This window comes from Rhincodon typus, chromosome 9, assembly GCF_021869965.1.
Source record: "Rhincodon typus isolate 14 chromosome 9, sRhiTyp1.1, whole genome shotgun sequence".
NCBI lineage: Eukaryota > Metazoa > Chordata > Chondrichthyes > Orectolobiformes > Rhincodontidae > Rhincodon > Rhincodon typus.
This window is the reverse complement of record NC_063340.1, coordinates 32,092,355-32,105,999: the sequence shown is the minus strand read 5'-3', so window position 1 is coordinate 32,105,999 and position 13,645 is coordinate 32,092,355. Positions and strand designations below refer to the sequence as shown.

The 13,645-nt window shown below is 43.3% G+C and overlaps 1 protein-coding gene across 3 annotated transcripts in view; it reads right to left on the bottom strand.

Annotated features, from left to right (window-relative positions):
* Window positions 1-13,645, bottom strand: part of fndc1 (fibronectin type III domain containing 1) — a 289,356-nt gene that overhangs the window by 78,956 nt on the left and 196,755 nt on the right. The window lies entirely within an intron of this gene.

Below are 13,645 nucleotides of genomic sequence, written 5' to 3'. Positions count from 1 at the left end.
TTCTACAGAGTGTCTTGTAGACTGCATACACTGCAGCTACTAAGCATTGGTGGTGGAGGGAGTAGAATCTTGTTGAGGTGGTGCCAATCAAGTGAGCTGCTTCTTCCTGGATGGTTTCAAGCTTCTGAGTGTTGTTGGAGCTGCACCCCTCAGGAACGCATTCCATCACATTCCTATCTTGTGGCTTGTAGGTGGTGGACAGGCTTTGGTGAGTCAGGAGGTGGGTTACTCGCTTAGGCTTTGATCTGCTCTTGTCGCCACTGTGTTTACATGGTAAGTCCTGTTGAGTTTCTGGTCAGTGGTAGCCCCAGGATATCATTTGTGGGGGATTCCATTGAATGTCATGGGGCAATTAGATTAGATTGTCTCTTATTGAGGTTGGTCCTTGCCTAGCATTTGTGTGGTGCAAATGTTACTTTTTGTCAGCCCAAGCACGGATATTGCCCAGAACTTGTTGCGTTTGAACATGGGCTGTTTCAGCATGGGAGCAGTCATGAATGGTGCTGAACATGTTCGCAAACTTTTGCACAGTCTCCATTTCTGACCTTATGTCAGCTCATTGATGAAGCAGTTGAAGATCATTTGCTTTTTCATGCAGAGGATGGTGCATGAATGGGATGAACTGCCAGAGGACACAGTGGAGACTAGCACAATTACAGCATTTAAAAGGCATCCGGATAAGTTTATGAATAGGAAGGGTTTAAAGGAATATGGGCCAAATGCTGGCAAATAGGACTAGATTAGTTTAGGATATCTAATGGACGAGTTGGACCAGAGGGTCTGTTTCCATGCTGTACACTCTATGAATCTATGGCCAAGAACATTACCCTGAGGAACTCCTCCAGAGATGCCCTGGAGTTGAGCTAACTGACCTCCAACAGCCACAACCATCTTTCTATGGGTCAGGTATGGCTTCTATAAGCAGACACTTTACCCCCTGATATCCACTGGACCGAGTTTTGCGACACTCGTTTGAATGTGGCCTTGATATCAAGGACTGTCACTGTCACCTCACTTCTGGAATTCAGCTCTTTTGTTCATGTTTGAGCCAAGGCTATGATGAGGTCAGGAGCTGAGTGGCCCTGGCAGAACCCAAACCAGCATAACAGAGTAGGTTGTTGCAGGTAGATGCTACTTGATTGCACTGTTGCTAACACCTTCTATCACTTTACTGATGATCGAGTGTAGACTGATGGGGCAGTAATTGGCTGGGTTGGACTTAAACTGCTTTTTGTGTACAGGACATACCGGAGTAATTTTTCACATTGCTAAGTAAATGCCAGTGTTGTAACTTTACCGGAACAGCTTGTGAGGGAAGCACCAAGTTCTGGAGCACAAGCTTTCAGTACTAGTGCCAGAATATTGTCAGGGTCCATAGCCTTTGCTGCATCCAGTGCCTTCAACTGTTTCTTGAAATCACTTGGAGCGAATCAAATTGATTGAAGATAGGTATCTGTAATGCTGGGGACCACTCAAGGAGGCTGAATTGTACCATCCACTTGGCACTTCTGGCTGGAGATTGCTGCAAATGCGTCAGCCTTATCTTAGCACTGTTGCCTCATAGTGCCAGGAGCTCAGGTTCAAGTTCACCCTTGGGTGACTGTCTGTCATTCTTGCAATATCTGTGTGGGTTTCCTCCCACAGTCCAAAGATGTGCAGATTAAGTTGATTGGCCATGCTAAAAATTGCCCAGTAGTGTACAGGGATGTGGAGGTTAAATGGGTTTGACATGGTAAAAACTCCATGTGGGTTTATAAGGATGGGATAGGGGCAGGTGTGGGTGGGATACTCTTCGGAGAGTTGCTGCAGAATAGATGGGCCAAATGGCCTCTTGCCACACCTTAGGAATTCTGTGTATCTATCATTCTTTTGCACTCTCTCTCCTCATAACTGAGACATTTCATTCTAAACAACATCCTGGTGAATCACTCCTCAGCCTTCTGTTAGTATGGCGACCAGAACTGCACACAGTATTCCACCAGTGGCATAATCAATGTTTTATAAAGTTACAACAAGACTTCTTTGCTGCTATATTGCAGACTCCAGCTAACAAAGGCAGTCATTTTCTCATCAAAAAATGTTGAGTCAATCTAGGTGAAATTTCTCAACCAATTTCGGACCATCTGAGGAAGGGTCACCAGACCCGAAACGTTAACTCAAATTTTTTCTTCTTAGATGCTGCCAGACCTGTTGAGCTTTTCCAGTAACTTCTGTTTTTGTTTGGTCCATCAAGCTTGGATCCAAGCCTTTTATTACTATCAGTGGTAACTGAACCAGCTGCTCCTCGTATAAGATTGGAACCAAAGTTGCACCCTTAATCTGTAAAGGTTCCCCGGTGTAGCCGAGGACTCGCGCAAACAAGGCAAATTTTGTTAAAGACTGGCTCTGTGATCACTGAAATGGCTGCGCCAGTATTGACCTCCACTAGAACTGGATGACTACTTAATCAGATGTTTATTTTGATTGGGATAGCAAGAACTGCAGATGCTGGAGTCAGAGATAACAAAGCATGGAGCTGGAGGAACACAGCAGGCCAGCCTGCATCAGAGGAACCAGAAAGCTGACGTTTCAGGTCGGGACCCTTTTTCAGAAATTTTGATTGGTTGTGATTTTGATGTTGCTAAGCAATTTAACTGTTCCAAACCAGATATAGGTGGATTTTCCAAAGTATACACTCTCCTGGATACTGGCCTGTGAGTTCTCTCATTCAATTTAAGTCTAATGGGACTCTTTTGCTGTCTCAAGTCCACATATCGGCATTAACTACAATGGCTTGCCAGGTCAGATCCTGAAGAAAATTTTAACAGTTTGGCCAAGTTTTGACTTTGTTTTGGGGATTTGCTGTGGGCTGACCTAGAGTCCCTCTGTTCAGGATACCTGTTGAGTGAGGCTATGCAATTGCCTTCACGCAAGTGGTCTTCCCCAAACTCAGTCAGACTGGCGAGTGTGTTCACTTCCATCAGAAGACTCTGCAACACATATTTTCCAATTGCCTCATTTTCCCAATGACAAGGCCATTGCTTGTAGTGCTTGTTTGAAGTCCAGTTGGGCTTTAGCTAGTAGGCACTTTTGCATTGTTGCATTGTCCCACATACCAAACGGTGTCTTAGCATCTCATTAAGAGTTAAATCAAAGTCACATGTCTCTGCCAGTTATCTTAACTTAGACAAAAATCCTGATATATATTCCCCTAGTTCTCAAATTGCTGATAACATCTCAGAATTAGAGGCAGCTTGGGGTCGTAATATTCCTTAACTAAATCCATCAACTCTTGAAAGATTTTACTACCTTGTGCCTCAGGGAAAGTCAGACTCCTCATAACTGAAAAAGCTGTGAGTCCACAAACTGTCAGGGGAATTACTCATTGCTTTTCATCTGCCCAGGAAAACTAAATCATTCTTTCCACATACTAGGTGCAGTCTTCAATGGCAGGATCAAATGAGTTAAGCTTCCCAAATAATGGCACAATGTCAGAAACGCCTACCCCAACTGATAGACGACTGTTATGAGCGACCTTTTCTCTTGTCACCACTGAAATAATTCCACAAAGGCCGGTATCCTGTCAGCAAGTAACCTTTTATTTACACGTGCCTTGACACTGATCCAGTTCCTTCAGAGCCAGCTCTCAGAGTGAGCAGAACATCTGACACTCCTTATTATCTGTCAGCCAGGGCTCCCTGATTGGAAGAGATGAGCAGCCCCAATCAGGGAACTCACGTTCTATGAGGTTCATCTAGCTGACCTAGAAGCGGCATGGTGGCTCAGTGGTTAGCACTGCTGCCTCACAGCACCAGGGACCCGGGTTCGATTCCAGCCTCGGGCGACTGTCTGTGTGGAGTTTGCACATTCTCCCCATGTCTGCGTAGGTTTCCTCCGGGTGCTCCAGTTTCCTCCCACTCCAAAGATGTGCAGGTTAGGTGGATTGGCCATGCTAAATTGCCCATAGTGTTCAGGGAGGTGTAGATTAGGTGGATTATAGGGGAATGGGTCTAGGTGGGATGCTCTGAGGGTCGGTGTGGACTTGTTGGGCCGAAGGGCCTGGTTCCACACTGTAGGGATTCTATGACCTCATTACAATCACTACAGTAGTCTGCTAGGAATAGAAATTGGAACTGAGAGACCAGAGTTTGTTCACTAGTGGAAAAGATTGTGTAATCAGTTCCTGGATTGTTGTCTGTAGTTGATAAGGTTTCAAATGGCAGGAGAACTTGGCCACATTGGACATTCTTCTTGCAATATGTGAGAAATCAGGGACAGTTCTGATACGCAGGAAGTATGTTCAGCTGTAGTTCCCGATTTGGTACAAGGGGCGCCTGGAGCTCTGGATGAACCCACAATGGAGCATCCACGAGACTGAGAATGTCATGGATAGCATGTATAGCGAGCTGCTCACACCGTCAGTAAGGGCTACGCAGACAGAGGGCAACCACCTGGAAGACCACTAGGCATGGCCAGGCAGTGCAGCAGTCCCCTGTGGCCATTCACCTCTCAAAACAGGTGTCTGTCAGAGGGGCGTCCTCTCTAGTAAAGCAGCAGCAGCAACCGCAACCAGATCAGTGAAAGTTGGAGAGCAGTAGTGAAAGTGGACTCTACAGTCAGGAGCACAGATTGGCGTCTCTATAGCTACAGGCGAGTCTCCAGAATAGTGTGTTGTCTCCCTGGTGCCAGGATCAAGGATGTTTTTAAATGGGCATAAGGTATTCTGATGGGAAAGAGTAAGCAGCCAGAAATTATGGTCCATATTAGTGCTAATGTCATAGGCAGAAAGAGAGATGAGGTCCTGGAAAGGGAGTTCAGGAAGTTGAAAAGCAGGACCTCTAGAATTGTAATCTCAGGATTATTTCCTATGTCAGGTGCCAGTGAGACTAGGAATAGGAAGATAGTACAGGTAAATATGTGGCAAATGAGCTGGTTTAGGAGGGAGGCCTTCAGGTATGTGGATCATTGGGACATCTTCCAGGGTGTGTCAGGCCTGTACAAGGACAGATTGCATCTAAACTGTAAGGGCACCAATTTCTTGGCAGGAGGTTTGCTAGTGCCCTGACAGTGGGTGTACACTGGTGGGACAGTGCAGTAGGTCAGCAAGCAAAATGGTCAAGGAGGAGTCAGAGACTAAGGCCATTAAGGCTAAGAGGAGGAAGAGACAGAGAGAGATTAGTAAACATGGCAGTACTGGAGGTGTCAGGTACATTTGTTTAAACGTGAGGAGTATGACAAGTAAGGCAAATGAACTTAGAGCTTGGATCAATACATGTAACTACGATATTGTAGCTGTTATGGAGACTGGGTTGATAAGGGGACAAGACTGGCAGCATAATATTCTGGGACTTAGATGCTTCAGGCAAGTTACAGAGGGATGTAAAAGAGATGGGGAGTTGCATTACTGATAAGAGAGAATATCACAGCTGTACTGAGGAAGGATACTTTGGAGGGTTCATCCGGTGAGGCCATGTGGGTAGAGCTCAGGGACAGAAAAGGTGCGATCACTTTGATGGGATTTTACTTCAGGTTTCCCAAAATAGCGAGCGATAGTTGAACAGATATGTGACAAAGTCAAAAGTCACAAAACACCAGGTTATAGTTCAAAAAGTCTGTTTGAAATCAAAGGCTTTTGGAGTGTAGCCCTTTCATCAGGTGAAGTGAGAAAGAAGTACACAGGACACAGAACTGATGTGCAGAGAGATCAAAAGATCATACAAATGGTCTGTGTGTAGTGTGGAACAATAAGTCTCTTGCAGATGATCAAAAGTGTCAGACGGTGTGAGTAAAGTGTCAACAACTGAATAACAAGTGAAGAGATAACCTATAATCCAAATAAATGAGGCAGAGAGCTAATTACAAAAGTATTAAAAATAAGGTGGTGCTGGAGTCAAACCAAATGACTAGAATAACATGAAAGGTATAAGGGTGACATGCCAAGAGTCTAACTAAAGTAATAAGTAATCCAACATTGTACAAACTAATTAAGGCAGAGAGATCATAACGATTTGTCAAGGTGATGGTGTCAAAACAGGACAGCAAGGAAGATTTTACAGATACACAACAGTGTGGTAAGGTCACACGTAGTGCAACATGAACCCAAGATCACGGTTGAGGTAGCCTTCATGGGTACAGAACTTGGCTATCAGCCTCTGCTCGGCAATTCTGCATTGCCGTGTATCTCGAAGTCCCCTTTGGAGGACACTTACCCAAAGATTAGATGCTGAATGTCCTTGACCGCTGAAGTGTTCTCCATCTGGAAGGGAAGATTCCTGTCTGCCAATTGCTGCGCGGTATCCACTCATCTGTTGTCGTAGCATCTGCATTGTCTCGCTAATATACCATGCCTCAGGGCATTGTTGCCTGCCGTGTATGAGATGGACAACGTTGGCCGAATCACATTAGAATCTGCCGTGCACGTGTTGGGTGGTGATCCCACATATGATAATAGTGTCCATGTCGAAGATCTGGCATGTCTTGCAGAGGTTACCATGGCAGAATTGTGTGGTGTTGTGATCAATGTTGTCCAGAAGGCTGGGTAGTTGCTGCAAACGATGGTCTGTTTAAGGTTTGGCGGTTGTTTGAAGACAAGAAATGGAAGCATAGGGAAGATCTTAGATAGATGCTCATCATCATCGATGACATGTTGAAGGCTGTGAAGAACATGGCATAGTCTCCCCCCTCCAGAGAAGTACTGCACAGCAAGGGTTACTTTATCAGTCATCTCCTGTGTCTGTCTTCTGAGGAGGTTATTGTGGTTTTTCGTTGTGGCACGTAGGAACTGGCAAGCGATGAGTTGAGCATCGTATCCTGTTCTTATGAGGGCATCCTTCAAAATCTTTAGATGTCTGTCATGTTCCTTCTCATCTGGGCAGATCCTGTGTATGCACAGGGCTTGTCCGTAGGGGATGGCTTCTTCAATATGTTTAGGGTGGAAGCTAGTGAAGTGCAGCATCTTGAGGTTATCTTGACTTGCAGTAGAGTGAGGCACTGAGGTGTCCGTCCTTGATAGAGATGTGAGTGTCCAAGAATGAGACTGATTCTGAAGAGTGGTCCTTGGTTAGTCTGATGGTGGGATGAAACTTATTGATGTCACTATGTAGTTGTTTCAGTGAATCCTCACCACGAGTCCAAAGGAATTAAGCCTCCGATCTTCGGGTAAGCATGCTCCAAGGCAGCGTTCGAGATACACAACAATGCAGAATCGCCGAGCAGAAACTGATAGCCAAGTTCCCTACCCTTGAAGATGGCCTCACCTGTGTTCTTGGGTTCATATTGCACTACATGTGGCCCCACCACACTCTTCTGTATCTGTAAAATCTTCCTTATTATCCTGTTTTGACACCATCACCTTAATAAATCATTATGCTCTCTCTATCCTAACTGGTTTGTACAGTTTTGGATTACTTATTACTTTGACTTAGACCCTCAGAATGCGACTCATATACCCATCATGTTATTCAAGTCATTTAGTTTGTCTCCAGCAGCATTTTATTTTAAATTTTTTTGTAATTATCTCTCTGCCTCATTTAATCAGAGTATAAATTATCCCTTTGCTTATTATTCAGCTGCTGACACTTTACTCACGCTGTCTGACACTTTTGATCACCTGCAGAGATTTCTTATTCTACACTACACACACACCATTTGTATGATCTTTTGATCTCTCTGCCCGTAAATTCTGCGTTCTGTGTGCTTCTCTCTCACTGCACCTGATGAAGGGGCTACACTCCGAAAGCTTGTGATTTCAAATAAATCTGTTGGACGATAACCTGGTGTCGTGTGACATCTGGCTTTGTCCGCCCCAGTCCAACGCTGGCACCTCCCCATTGCAGATATGTGGAAAAATGTAAAAACAACAGGATTGCTGTGGTGATTGATTATAACTTCCTCTCTATTGACTGGTACTCAGTGCCATGGTCTTGAATGGGAGTGTCGGGGGTGGGGGAGTTGAGAGTGGAGGGGTGGGGTTGGGGGCATGCAGGAGTTTGTTATGTGCTTCCAGGAAGGCTTTTTGAAATAATATGTAAATAGTCCAACTAGGTAGGGCTCCATAATGGACCTGGTATTGGCAAGCAAGCGCAGCCAGGTGAGTAGTTCAGGAACAGTGACCATAATTCCGTACATTTTGAATTACTTATGGATAAGGACAAGTGTAGCCCTTAGGTGTAAGTACTAAATTGGGGGAAGGCTAACTACTACAACAATAGACAGCAACTGGGGAATATAAATTGGGAGCGGTTATTTGAGGGTAAATCCACATCAGACGTGTGGGAATCTTCTAAAGGCCAGTTGATTAGAGTTCAGCACCAGCATGTTTCTGTGAAAATGAAGGATGGCAAGATTCAGGAACCTTGGAAGACAAGAGTCGTTGTGAGCTTAGTGAAAAAGAAAAAGGAGATATACTTAAGATTTAGGTAACTGAAGTCAGACAGAGGTCTCAAAGAATAAAAAACAGTGGGAAGGAACTCAAACAAGGAATTAGGAGGGCTAAAAGGGGTCATGAATGGCCTTTGGTAAACAGGATTAAGGTAATTCCCAAGGAATTTTATACATAAGGTGTAAGAGGGTAGTCAGGGAAAGGTAGGTTCACTCAAGGACAAATGACGGAATTTATGGGTGGACCCAGAGGAAGTGGGTGTGAGGTCCTTAACAAATACTTTGCATCGGTATTCACAAAGGATAAGGACATGGTGGATGGTGAGTCTCGGGTGGGGTATGTTGATATTCTAGGGCATGTCAATATAAAAAAAAGGTGGTGGTGTTGAGTGTTTACAAAAACATTAACTGGACAAGTCCCCAGGATCTGGTGAGATCTATCCCAGAATGCTGAGGGAGGCAGACGAGGAAATTGCTGGGCTCTTGTATGAAATCATTGTATCCTTTTCGGTCACAGGAGAGGTCCCAGGAGATTGGAGAATAGCTAATAGTGTTCCATTGTTTAAGGAGGACAAGAGGGCTAATCTGAGAAATTACAGGCCAGTGAGCCTTGCTAGTGGTAGGGAAATTATTGGAGAATATTCTGAGGGATAGGATTCACTCATTTGGAAAAATATGGACTTATAAAATTCCATTGCCTTAATAAAAGTATGTTTAATAGAATCCCTAGTGTGGAAGCCACTCGGCCCATCAAGTTCACACTGACACTCCGAAGAGGCATCCCACCCTATCCCTGTAACCCTGCATTTGCTATGGCTAATCCACCTAGCCTACACCTTCCTGGACACTATGGGCAATTTAGCATGGCCTATCCACCTAACTTGCACATCTTTGGACTGTGGGAGGAAGCTGGAGCACCCCGGAGGAAATTCACACAAACATGGGCAGAATGTGCAAACTGTAAACAGTCTCCCAAGAGTGAAATCGAACCTGGGTCCCTGGCACTGGGAGACAGCAGTGCCAACCACTGAGCCACTGCGCTGCCCCCCTAAAAAGTGTGGGCAACACAAGTTGCCTGGATAATGAAGGAGCAGCGCAGCCGTTTCAAAACCGGTATCAATCCCGGAACATTTTGCATGAGACCATAGGAACACAGCTTGGCCACTAACCCGCTGGAGGTTCTGTGTTGTCCCTCATCATAGATCATTTCACGAGAAACAGACTACATTTTTTCTGTAAGAAAAGTATGTTCTTTTCTCAAATTAATTTTTTGTATGAAGACCCTGTCAGTATAAATAAGACTGGATGTTGAAAGTAGTGAGCTGGTTAGATTCAATGGGTTCCACTTACCTGTAATTTCTCATGTTTCCTGGCCATTTTGTTTTATCCTTATAAAGTGTCTGGCTATGGTCCACTCTTAGTTTCAACATCTGAACTCATTAGCTTGTCACTATCTTGCAGCAAATATTTCATGAAATATACTAAGAGCAAAATATGATTCTCTTGAACCTAATATAGCCCTGTACAGTCTTAGACTACCTAAAAACATGCCATCAAACCCGATTTTTTGAGGTTTCAAGTCCAATGTGCTGTAAGTACAACTTATTTGTTGGCACATTAAGTGAGCAGACCGACCTTTTGGCTAGATGAACTACATCTGAAACACATTCATTCCCTTCTGGTTGACACACGTGTTTTTATGCAGAACTTTCACATTTTACAATGTGCTAATTCCAAGAGAAGTAGAAAACATTCACACAAACCAGAAAACAGAAGGACTTGTGCCAATGAGGAATGCCAATTAGTTGACATTATAAGGGTGAATGGCAACCACCAGCAAGATAACATAGATTTCATGACTGCTAGCAATCAACATTTTTTCCCCAGTTAATCTTCACAAACCATTCTAATGCAGTTCCACATTATTTATCTGGTACTTGCCAACTTCGACTATTTTGACACAGTACTAAAAGCAGTCTGAGGGAAAGAAAAGACATTTCGTCTTTCACCTCAAACATGTTCGAAACATGTTAGCGAAAGCAGGAATAAGAGGACAGACCAGATGAATGCATGGCTGGAGAAATGATGTATCAGGAAGGTATTTAGATTCCTGAGGCATTGGGACTGGTTCTGGGGAAGATGGGACCTGTGCAAGCCTGACAGGATGTACCTGGGCAGAGCTGGAACAAATATCCTCATGGAGGCTTTTGCCAGTTCCAATTGAAGAGGTTTTAAACTTGTACAGCAGTGGATTTGAAACCAAATGTAGGCTTAGATGGGTCAGATTCAGATCAGAAATGGGAGGTAGAGCATTAGTTAATGATGTAGTCAGCAATTCAAAGGCAAAAGAAATGAGCATTTGAAAGCAAAGGAAATTGACAGGGCTGAGTTGTTTATACTTCAATGTAAGGAGTTTTACAAACAAGGCAGATAGACTAACAGCACAGATAGATACATGGCAGCACAGTGTCGTTCTATAATAGAAATCTGGCTAAAGGAGGGGTAAATTTGGCAGCTCAATATCCTGAGATATAGAGTTTTCAGATAGGATAGAGTGGGTGCCAAAAAAAGAGAGGTGGGGTTGGCAAATCACATTTGTGAGAAGGAATGATGCACTAAATGAGTTAACGAATGAGACTTTATGGGTTGAGCTTCGGAATAAATTAAAGGCAGTCAAAGTATTACGTATTTACAACAGACTCCCAGCGGAGGGAGGGAGATAGATGAACATATATGCAGACAAGTTTCTTCCTGTAGGAACAAGGGAGCAAAAATAGTAAGGGACTTTAAGAATCCCAATATCAACTAGGTTTCAAACAATACAAGGCACATTGAGGGTGAAATATTCATTTTCTGTGTAAACACAGAGACGTACAGCACGGGAACATACTTTTCAATCCAACTTGTCCATGCCGACCACGTAACCTAAATTAATTTAATCCCATTTGCTGGCATTTGGCCCATATCCCTCTAAGCCTATTCCTGTACCCATCCAGATGCCTTTTAATTGTACCAGCCTCCACCACTTCCTCTGGCAGTTCATTCTGTACATGCACCACCTTCTGTGTGAAAAAGTTGTCCTTTAGGTCCTTTTTAAGTCTCTCCCCTCTCACCTTAAACATATGATCTCTAGTTTTGGACTCCCCTACCCTGAGGAAAAGGCCTTAACTATTCACCCAGTCCATGCCCCTCACGATTTTATAAACTTAAATAAGGTCACTCTTCAGCCTCTGATGCTCCAGGGAAAATAGCCCCAGCCTATTCAGCTTCTTCCTTTAGGTCAAGCTCTCCAACCCCAGCAACATCCTTGTAAATATTTTCTGAACCCTTTCAAGTTTAACAACAACTTTCCTGTAGCAGGAAGACCAGAATTGAATGCAGTATTCCAAAAGTGCCTAATCAGGAAAACATTTTTAAACAATATGTGACAAGCCCAACAAGAACAGATCCAATTCTGGATTTAGTTTTCGGAAATGAAGATGGGCAACCCAAAAGTGACAGTGAGTGACCATATCATGGATAGTGACCACAATTCAATTAAATTTAGTAATATGGAAAAGGACAGAGATAATTCAGGAATAAAAGTTTTTAACCGGGGAAAGGCAAACTTTACAAAACTGAGAAGTGATGTGGTTGAGGTGGACTGGACAGAACTGCTGAAGGATGAATCAGTGGTAAACCAGTGGGAGAGGCTAAAAAATGAAATACTTAGGACAAAGGCAGGCATGTCCCCTCCAAGGAAAGGACGGTACTGCCAAATCTAGACCCCCACAATTTTCAAAAAATACAGAGGAAGATTAAACAGAAAAAAGAAAGCTGATGATAGTCAAACAAACAAAAAAAAATCAAGATAGCCTAGAGAAGTATAGAAAGTACAGGGATCAAGCAAAAAAAAGGAGTAAGGAAACGAAAAAATATTAGCAAGCAAGATAAGGGATAACCCTAAGATGTTTTACCAGTAATATAAAGAGCAAAAGGATAGCGAAAGAAAAAGGGAAACCTAACGGAGATGAAGAAGGGAACTTGTGTGAAGATACAGAGGATCTGGGAAGAATTTTAAATGAATTTTCTGTCTCTGTGGTAATCCACGAGGAGCAGTATGAAATATTGGACAAAATAACTATAATGAGAGAGGAAGTGAGGTAGCAGTTCAAATTTTTGAAGTGGATAAGCTGCCAGGGCCAGACGGATTATTCCCCAGGATGTTGGAGGAGGTCAGGAAGGAAATAGCAGATGCTCTGAGGATCATTTTTCAATCTTCACTAGACTCAGGTGAGGTGCCAGAGGTCTAGAGGAATTCAAATGTAGCTCTGTTGTTTATAAAGGGTATAAAGGAAATGTCAAATAATTCTAGGCCAGTTCATTTTACTTTGGTGATAGGCAAATGAATCCTGAGAGATCAAATAAATTATCTCTTAGAAAGGCATGGACTTGTCAGGGAGGTCTCCATGGCTTTGTTGAGGGAAGGTCATGCTTTACAAATTTGATTGAATTCTTCAAGGAAGTGACAAGGAGAATCGAAGAGGGTTGTGCAGTGGATGTTGTAGACATAAATTTTAGTAAGACATTTGACAAGGTCCCACATGGCAGACTGGTCAAAAATGTAAAAGTCCAGGGGATACAAGGTAATGTGTTAAATTCAATCCAAAGTTGGCTTAGTAAGAGGTAACAAAGAGTATAGTTTGGGCAGGAAAGTGGCAGATGGAATTCAACTTGAATAAGTGCAAGATAATGCACTATGGGAGGTCAAACCATAAAAGGGAATACACAAACAGGAATATACTGAGAGTGGTAGATGAAGTGACAGATCTTGGTATGCAAGTGCACAGTCCCTAAAGGTAGCAGTATGGGGAGATAAGGTTGTAAAGGCAGCATATGGAATGCTGTCCTTCATTGGCAGAGGTATAGAATACTAAAGTAGGGATATATTGATGAAACTATATTAGACACTGGTGAAGCCACAACTGAAGTACTGTATGTTCTTATCACTATACTACAGGAAGGACATAATTGCTTTGGAGAGAGTGCAAAGAAGATTTACTTGAATATTGCTGCAACTAGAGAATTGTGGCTATGGAGAGAGATTAGAGGGTTTGCGATTGTTTTCCTTGGAACAGAGCAAGCTGAGTGTGGCATGATTGAGGTATATACAATTTTGAGGCATAGAGATAGAGTAGACAGGAGAAACCTGTTTCACTTGATACCTTAAGCTCTTTTCCAAAGTACCTGGACCTACACTTAAAGTGCTGTAAGCTGCAGGGCTATGGGCCATATCCAGGAAGATAGA